The 10,119-nt window shown below is 42.6% G+C and overlaps 1 non-coding gene across 1 annotated transcript; it reads right to left on the minus strand.

Annotated features, from left to right (window-relative positions):
• Positions 1 to 528: 528 nt before the first annotated feature.
• Positions 529 to 597, minus strand: LOC114109483 (small nucleolar RNA SNORD36). The gene has a single exon (XR_003586165.1). It is a non-coding gene; the product is annotated as a small nucleolar RNA SNORD36 (small nucleolar RNA).
• Between the last annotated feature and the right edge of the window lie 9,522 nt (positions 598 to 10,119).

The following is a 10,119-nucleotide window of genomic DNA, read 5'->3' on the forward strand; positions in this document are numbered from 1 at the left end:
TTCTCCAGCTTGGCAATATGAGCTACTGATTTTGAACCCAGGACACTGCCTCCCCAGTGATGGTAGATCTCACCATATCTGTCATTGTAATTGGTCCTGATGACTTCCACCAGTTTGGCCAGTGTGCCCTGGTCTTCTGAGTTGACTTGCGTGAAGGCCACAGTGTGTATAGGTCTTCCCGTGGACCAGACGCTCCAGCCTGGCCTTCTCCTTAATTATGAAAAAGGGAACCCTATCTTACAGTGCAACGCAGGCAGGAAGACCATGATCTGGAAAACAACATTAACTCTACAGTGTATTTTGAGCAAAAACAGTAACTTAAAAGCTAATGTAGAGAACCTACAGTTTAGCAAAGAGAACTCTACTCAAGGATCTGTGGTAACCTAAATAGGAAGAAAATCTAAAAGAGAGTGGATATATGTATATGTATAATGGATTCACTTTACTTTACAGCAGAAACTAACACAATGGTGTAAAGCAACTATATTCCAATAATTTTTTTTTTAAAAAAAAGCTAACATGGTAGCAATTGCTCAGGGTTAAAAAGCTCATGTATTTCCACTTGAAGGTTTAATTGAGAAATTCACATGATTGCAATATGGTTTCTTCTTAAAAAATGGACCCATCAGGAATTTATTTTTGATGCAAGTTATGTAGTGTAGATCCGACTTTACTTGATATCTTGATAGCTATGCATCTGCCCTACCTCATTTACTAACTAATCCATCTTTCCCTGATAGATTTTAAATGTCACTGTTACCATATATTAAATTTACTTCTGTATTTTCTGACTTTCACAATACATCATTTTGTTTCTTCAAACTCTCCAATATAACACACCCCGTCAGTTCTTGAATCCCTCATTCCCATCATGACTGTCTAGGAGAGCAGCCACTGAAGCCTCCCCTTCAGTAAACTTTTTCACTCCAGGCAACCATGCTGCTGCTGCTGCTGCTAAGTCGCTTCAGTCGTGTCCAACTCTGTGCAACCCCATAGACGGCAGCCCACCAGGCTCCTCTGTCCCTGGGATTCTCCAGGCAAGAATACTGGAGTGGGTTGCCATTTCTTTCTCCACCAGGCAACCATAGGGGATTATTTATGGTACTTTTTCCACTGCATGCCCTAGATTTGCTATAACCCATTTCCTCTGGTAGCTCAGCTGGTAAAGAATCCACCTGCAGTGCAGGAGATCCTGGTTTGATTCCTGGGTCGGGAAGATCCCCTGGAGAAGGGATAGGCTACCCACTCCAGTATTCTTGGACTTCCCTGGGGGCTCAGATGGTGAAGAATATGCCTGCAATGTGGGAGACCTGGGTTCAATCCCTGGGTTGGGAAGATTCCCTGGAGAAGGGAACAACTATCCACTCCAGTATTCTGGCCTGGAGAATTCCATGGACAGGGGAGCCTGGTGGGCTACAGTCCACGGGGTCGAAAAGAGTCAGACGGGACTGAATGACTTTGACTTTCACTTTTTGGGCTTCCCTGGTAGCTCAGCTGGTAAAGAGTCCTGCAATGCAGGAGCCCCTGGGTGGATTCCTGAGTTGGGAAGATCTCTTGGAGAAGGGATAGACTACCCACTCCAGTGTTCTTAGGCTTCCCCGGTGGCTCAGTCAGTAAAGAATCCGCTTGCAATGTGGGACACCTGAGTTTGATCCCTAAGTTGGGAAGATTCCCCTGAAGGAAGGCATGGCAACCCACTCCAGTATTCTCTGGAGAATCCACATGGACAGAGGAGCCTTGTGGGCTACAGTCCATGGTGTTGCAAAGAATAAGACACGACTGAGCACAGCACAGCATATTTCCCCCCGTGGCAAGTTCTCCATTATCTTCAAACCTAGCCAGGTCAGACCCAATCCCAGATTCCCATCTTGAGGGTCTCATTTCTGCAATCACTTCCAATATCAAATATGTCAGACAAATTTCAATACAGAAAACAGAAATCACCCTGTGTATTTTACACAGGAAGAGATTGAATAAAGAGAATTAAGTCCTTATCAAATCATTGGGAGGCCTGGAGAAGCACTTCTAGGCTAGATATCTTGGAGTGAGTAACACTGCCAAACTGGTCCACCATGGGAGCTGCTACTTCTGAGGCTACTGGAGCCACAGCCTCTGCCTGAGTGTAGAAAAGGGGCATCTTATCCTGTGATCCCAGATCTTAGAGTTGGATCAAAAAGCTGCCACAACCACTGCTGCTTCTTGACACCTGGGAAGCTTGAGAATAAAGAAGGAATTAGCTGCAATGAAACCACATCCTTCTCCTCCTGTGGCAGGGCCAGGAGCCACAGGAGGATGGTTTCCTAACTTCCACCTTCCTGATCTCAAGTGAATACATCTAATTAGGGAACCGGATGCTATTTTTAGACTTCCAATCCGTCAGCTAGCGCTTCTTCATATAAATCTTTCCCATTTCTTATGAAGTTTATTCCCAGGTAATTTGCCTTTCTCATCACCAGTATAAATAAGATCTTTTCTTCCATTATAGCTTCTATTTGGTTGTTGTTGCCTGTTACATGAATATTATACCTATTAATTTTATGCTCTGAATAAAATCTTTTACAGTTTATAAGCGGTTTATTCCATGACAATCTCCAATTTTAGTCACACCATCTGAAAATTATACTTTTCCTTCTTTCCTTCTTGTCTGATTTCTGACATTAATACGCTCACTCTTCCCTACAGCATGGGATTCCCAGATGGCTCTGTGGTAAAGAATCCAGCTGCTAACTCAGGAGATGCAGGTTTGATCCCTGGGTCAAGAAGATCCCCTGGAGGAGGAAATGTCAACCTACTCCAATATTCTTATCAGGAGAATCCCATGGACAGAGGAGCCTGGCGGACTACAGTCCACAGGGTCGCAAAGCAATGGACATGACTAAGCAACTGAGCATATCCCTAGAGTACAACTAACCCCCGCACTCCTGTTAAGACTTTGTTTAAGATGGCATTTTCTCAGTAAGTCCTACTCTGATCTCCCTATTGAAAAGTGTAACCTACTCTCTAATCCTTTGAAACTCTATCTTGCTGTTTTCATTCCTGCTCTCCATGTTCCTTCCTGAGTTTTCTTTAGTGTCTGTTCTTTCATGGACAGCTTCCAGTTTTCCTTCAATTTTTTGATGACTTTTTCTCTCCCCCTTCACTTCTTTCTGAAGTGCTACCAGCTCCTGTTTTATCTTCTGTCTCACCTTCTCTCACATGAGCTGCTTGCAGGCTTTGGATGTTGGTAGGGTTCATGTTCCTGGCTGGAAGGAGTTTTTCTCATGGCTTGGCATTAAGCGAGTGAATTTGGCCTTTATTTCTTCTCAGTGAAAAAACAGGCAGCTGGAGGGCTGCTCATAGCACGGTCCTCCTCTCTCCGAGCTCGCTGGCAGGCTTTCTCCTGAAAATACATGTTATTTCTGCCTGCACCTTCCCTGAGCTTTGCCCTCTTTGCTTCTGCCTTCATTCTGTGCATGCTGCTCTTCGAGCTGAGGTTTGGCTTTGTTCACTGCCTACTCTGAGCCCTCTGCCTCGGAGGGTCCACCTGAGATCTGCTCCCATGACATGGGTGTGCTGACTCCACTTTCGCCAGTGTCCTTACTGAGCCTCACTGCCCTGGGGGTCACTGCCGTCAGTTTTGTATGGTTTGGAGCCTCAGACGTCTCCTTGTCATGTCAAAGATGAGTGTTTTAGTCAATTCTGGCTACCATGTGTGTGCATGCTCAGTCGTGTCCGACTCTTTTGTGACCCCATGGACTGTAGCCCATCAGGCTCCTCTGTCCACAGGATTTCCCAGGCAAGAATACTCCAGTGGGTTGCCATTTTTTCTTCCAGGGGATCTTCCCAACCCAGGGATCGAACCCGTGTCTCCTACATCTCCCTCTGGCTACTATAACAAGAGCAAAAAAATCATAGATGAGTGACTTAAAGAAAAAACAATTTTGAGGTTTTCCATATTGACATCTAAAAGTAAAAAACAGAAATTTACTTTCATATATTAAAAGACCCATCTCATCCTCCTAGAAAGAAATATGTAAACTGTTTCCTTCCTCCCTGTAAGTGTTGAATACAAGCACCTATTTGCTAGAGCAGATGAAATATTATACATATATATATATATATATATATTTAGTACCTTGGGGAAAGTAATTGTTCTATTTCTACCATGTTTTTACTGGAAACATATAACAGCGAAATGACCATTTGACATCTGCCAAATAACCAAGGGCACAATATGGCTCCCAGGGTTATTTCAATTTATTGTCTTAGCAGGGAGCAGGCTAAGTGGCTCATGGCTCTTTTCTGCGTCTTCTGTGTATCTAACACATTCCTGAAATAAAGCCGCTGAAATAACAGAATTCCTCTGTGAAACTGTTCACCTGAGGAGAACTGCTCATCCTAAATATTTGGGATTTTGATTAAGATGAGTATCTTCAACAATCAAAACCTCTATCATTAGTGTCAAGAACTATAAAGGGTATGACATCGTACCGTACTTGTGAGCTAGTAAGTTAACCCGTCAGTTTCACAGACGCCAACAGAGGACAACAGGCCCCTGGGTCAGAGACAGAGGACTTCATTACTCATTGCACAGTGGTCAGTCTGGGCTCCATGCTTCTGTCGGCTCACTTTGTCCCCATGGGAAGAATTTGTGGAGCAGTCCAGATAGATTCAACACACACACACACACCCATGGCTAAGAAACTCTGGGTTTAGGTAACTTCTAATGGGGCAGTAGTAAGCCTGTTCAACCTTGACCCCTGAGGGAGATATTATTTATTATTTTTATCTTTAAATTATTATCAATTATCTTTATTATTCTAGACAGAAAACAAACCTGCCCTCTGCTCCACAGGGAGAAACCAGCTCCATTTCAAGGCTGTTTGCTATACAATCCATCCTTCAAAACATAGTTTGGAACCAACATGTCAGTACCTTTACTCAGAAGACCTGTGTGGAATTTCCTCCCAACAATTACGAGTAGCCTTGCCACCAGCTCGACTCAGGAGCTTTTCCAACAGAAGTGTATTCTGAAGCCTGGAAAGGCAGCCAAACCTCAGAGTCACGGACACTCTGTCAAAGGACAAAGTTTACTGGATATCTTCTTTCTGTGTTTTTCAATCTTAAACTACATAACACAGGTACTTAGTACAAAAGTAAAAACTAGAAGGGAATAGGCAGTAAAATATAGGTCTTTCTCTCTATGCCCCAGTGAGTCAGTTTCTCCCCCCAGAAGAAATCAGGTGATTTTGAGTTTCCTGGAAATTTCCCTTCCGTCTGCCCTTTCTTCTTTCCTTTCTAACTTTCTCTCTCTCTCCCCGTTCTCTTCCTTTTCCTCTTTCTTTCCCTTTCTGTCTTCCTTTCTTCCTTCCTCTCCATCATTCTTTCCACAAACACACACGCACAAGGGTTGGATGTGTGTATACTCATGTTTTGCCTCTGCCTGGAATTCTTGTTTACTCCTCTGCACAACCCAACCCACCAAAAACAATTAAAATTAAGACAGATGAAAAATCTATAACCCAAACACTCCAGTTCCATACAGTGACTTTCAAAATTCCTGTATTCCCTTATTGCTGCATTCCACACTGACTCATTGAGCTCACACATGTAGGGCAGTTAGGATCTAACCACACAGTTCTAAGCTAAAGAATACAGCTTCCCTTTGAACAATGCTGGGATTAGGGGCACTGGCCACTGGCAGTCAAAAAAATCTGTGAACAGCTTTACAGCAGGCCCTCTACTGTAGTACATTCCACTCTGCAGACTCAACCAACCAGATCATGTAGTACTGTAGTACATATTTATTGGGAAATAAATCACATGAAGGTGACCTGTGAAGCTTATACCTATGTTGTTCAAGGCTCAACTGAAGACTTCCCTGGTGGCTCAGACAGTAAAAGAATTTGCCTGCATTGTAGAAGACCTGAGTTTGATCCCTGGGTTGGGAAGATCCCCTGGAGAAGGGAATGGCAACCCACTCTGCTATTCTTGCCTGGAGAATTCCATGGACAGAGGAGCCTGGCAGGTTACAGTCCGTGGAATCACAAAGAGTCAGACACAGCTGAGTGACTAGCACTTTCCCTTTCAAATGCAGTTAGAGCAGGAAACATAAATGCACTATAGACGATCAGAAGAGGGATACACACTCAGAGCTGGAGGGACTGCTGGGAGGATCAACAGCAGATGTGACATCCCAGGTGGCTTTGAGGAAAGGAACAGGGATGCATGTGAGCTGGGTGGCAGCTGGGGAGTGGAGGAGCAGACAGGCATTAGGGAAGAAGAGGATGTGAGCAAAGGTACGGGAGGCAGGGGAGTGAAGCACACACTGGAGAAAGAAGGAGCAGTCCATGGAGCTGGGCAGCAGGCTGGTGAGGAAAGAGGGGTCGTTCATAGTGAGGGTTCAAATGTGATATTGCTGCCAATGTTGTTCTTCCTGGGAGTGATGAGTGCAGCAAAAATGCCTGCGTTGGTCCCACCACAAGACGAGGTTCCTGAAGCCACGTGGAACAACTCATGCATCATTCAGGACACCTTCCTGCTGCAATCCACTTCTGTCATGGCAAGCAAAGCCTTCTGAGCCTAACTTGAGCCCCCGAGCCCCGACTGCTGCTCATTACTCACGTCAGAAGTTGGTGCTCTGAACCCTGGAAAGCCCTATGCATCTCCTCGTCTTCTTTCATGGACCCTGGACATAATTTAAAATCATTCAGGGTCTTCCCTAGTGGTCCAGGGACTATGACTTTGCAGTCCCAATGTAGGGGGCCCGCGTTTGATCCCTGGTCAGGGAACTAGATCCCACATGCTACAGTGAAGACCCAGTGCAGCCTAATAAATAAATACTTTTTAAGAAAGAAACTTCTGTTGTTTATAAAATAAAATCCTTCCATCTGACATCTTCCAGGATATCCTACAGATATTACTCTGCTATTTAAGTGTTGTCCAGTACACCTAAGTCTATAGATGAAAATGAATTGTGACTTTTATAAAGTCACACAGTTCATTAACCTATAGAGATAGAAATGAGCAATCAAATAGATGAAATAGAAAAAGGGAATGTGTTAGAGGTCTGTGACTTACTGTGACTCATAGTTTGGGTTTATTTTGTTCCCATAATTTGGAAGTTCTGACAGGTTCTCTTTGAGGAGCCCAGTGAGTGAGAGGTAAATATTCTCATATGGTGAATCCTTAACAAAAAAGCAAAAAACATACACCCAAATCAGTGTTGTCTTAGTGTGGATTTCCTCATGAGAAGACCCTGAGACAAGGATTCACAGCAAGCAGTTCATTTGGGAGGACAGCCAGGGGCCACTGGTGGGGGAGTGAAGGAGGGAAGTGGGGAGTGGAGGGTCCGGCAGGCCATGTGCGGGTGGAGGGGACTTAACCCACCCTGGGCAACTCTAGGAGCCAGTGGAGAACACACTACAGTTTCCTGCCTGAGAGGTGAGGCAGGTGGCTGAGAGCTGTTGGCTGGAAGAGGTTTGTGTGCATGCGTGCGTGCTAAGTCCCTTCGTTTGGGTCTGACTCTTTGCGACCCTATGGACTATAGCCCGCCAGACTCCTCTGTCCATGGGATTCTCCAGGCAAGAAGACTGGAGTGGGTTGCCATGCCCTTCTCCAGGGGATCTTCCTGACCCAGGGATCACACTGGCATCTCATACGTTTGTTCTCTGGTAATTTTGGCTGCAATTCCTGTTGGAAGCACCACAGGCACCCTCAAGCATCCAGATACAGTGCTGGTCACTAAACAGTCAGGAGGGGATACAGGTGGGTTATACCTGAATCTGCTACAGGGGTCATTACAGGGCCAAGGGAGTCCTTTGATGCATGTTATACATTCACAAATGCTTCCAGATTTAAGTGAAAACATCATCTCCACGGATACAGAAGTAGTTATAGAGACATACACCCAGGATTGAAGGAAGGTGTCTATCAAGCAAATTTCACTTTGTTTCCCTTCAACAGACATGGTAGTAATGGTTATATATGATGAATTTAATATTTGTCATTGTCCTGTAATTAGTATAACTATATTGTCTTGCACTTTTGTGTTAAAAGATGTACTTCATTAAATGTGGATGTTTGAAATATTTAATTAACAATTTAAACATTTTATATCCTTGCTTTGACTTTTTTATTCTTTAATATATTTGGAACCTTGAAAATTTAACCTGAGCCTCTGTCTCCATTGGAAAGGTCTCCATTAAAACCAAGAGAATCATGGAGAAGTTAGGAGTCTTTAGGGCCCTCTCTCTATACTATATGTCGTCTGAAAATAGTGATAGTTTTTCTCCTTCCTTTCTGATTTGGATAACTTTTATTTCTTCTTCTTGCTTAATTACTGGGTTAGGACATCTTTTCATACAGTTTTTAGCTTGGAATCATGTAACTTTTATATATTCAAAAGACTTTTTTAAAAAGACAAAAATAAATCCCTAAAGTAGAAAACAGTTTGGGACAAATGAGCCTAACTTTATTTGAAATGTGGCAACATAGCTACCCAGAGAACAGAATTATTTCAGTACTCTGATAATTTACCCTTTGTGGGAGCTGATCTAAGGATAAAGGAAGAGAATGAAATCTCAGACTTCACTCCAAAATGTATTATTAATATAGTGTTATAATTCTAATCTAGGAGAAAACAAATATATCATTGGAATTAGGACAAAGCAAAAATTACAAATCAATCAGTATAAGAGATGCAAAAACAAATATTTAGTCACAGAAGTTAAAACACTGTATAGTTAAAATGTCTATATGGACTCATCCTTTAAGAGTATGTATGTCTTTCCTAGATCTGTAACTGGACAGTCACTCCAAGATGAATCATTTTACAACACACCGCTTGAAGAACTGGTGTTTGAACATATCAGTCATTTGACACATTTACATTCAATGGGTTTAAAGTTCACAATTCTCACTAGTCGTTGCATGTTTTCTGGATTGGGAAGAAATGGTTGGAAAGTACACTCCCAGTTCATACTGTGGAAAGAGTTTACTGAAGCTGCTCCTCTCAACCATATCTGCGCTGATGATATTTTCAGATGAGCGTAAAGCATAGTAAAGAGAAGGCATCTGGATTAATGTTGGCTGAAGAAGCAAAAACTATTGGCGGCAAAGCATCGCCACGTCCAGTACAGAACTTGCCATCTCTGACTAGCACCAGTTCATCCCCTCTCCCTCCACCACCACCCCAGTTAGCATGCACCCTCGACTTCCAGGCCCCTGCAAACCAAACAGATTCTGCAAGGTTTGCTTCTAATATTCCCATTTTTCTCACCATATAGCAGAAGGGGAGACTTATATACACCCAATGGAAGGATGACTTCTTTTACTTGCAATATTCTACTAAACAAAACTCTTTTAAAATACACATTTCCATTGCCGCATTACAGTGATAACCAATATTGATAATAATGACCTTGAGGGTCCATCAGAGTCTGAGGAAACTAATGAATAATTAAGAAAAGGAGACAGGTTTTCAATAGGATTTCATGCTTAGTGCTTTTTGTATTCTAACAGTTTTAATAGATGGTCATGGTTGAGTGTCTTAATTCCCCAGTCATTCGAGTAAACAAATGCTTTATTGTGTTTCAATGGCCCTGCCATGGAAAGTTTTTGCTGTTGTGTTAAACCAAAATCTGAGATGTGTTACCAATCCTTAGCCAACTCGAGCGCAGCCATGCAGGGGGAACTGCGGATAGCTGGAACCACTCAGAATTCATCCTTTTCCTTCTGGATTAAAAAATAGTAATAATTGTGGGAATTAAGGATTACTATAAATGAAATCATATGCCAAGACATTGTTCTTATTGAGGAACCATTTGTTACCCTTGATTGATACCCAGGATTGGTAAAATCTGTTAGAACTAATAAACAAATTTGGTAAAGTCACAGAATACTACATCAATATACAGCAATCTGTGGCCTTTCTATATACTGATAAGAAGCTATCAAAAAAAAGAAATTTAGAAAACAATTACATTTGCAATTGCATCGAAAAGAATAAAATACTTATTTTATATATAGTAGTATGTATCTGCTAATCCCAAACTCCTTATTTATCCCTCCTCCTCTTTCCCCTTGAATAATCAGAAGTTTGTTTTCCATGTCTCTGACTCTGTTTCGTAAATAAGCTCT

The sequence above is a fragment of the Ovis aries genome, chromosome 19 (assembly GCF_016772045.2).
Source record: "Ovis aries strain OAR_USU_Benz2616 breed Rambouillet chromosome 19, ARS-UI_Ramb_v3.0, whole genome shotgun sequence".
NCBI lineage: Eukaryota > Metazoa > Chordata > Mammalia > Artiodactyla > Bovidae > Ovis > Ovis aries.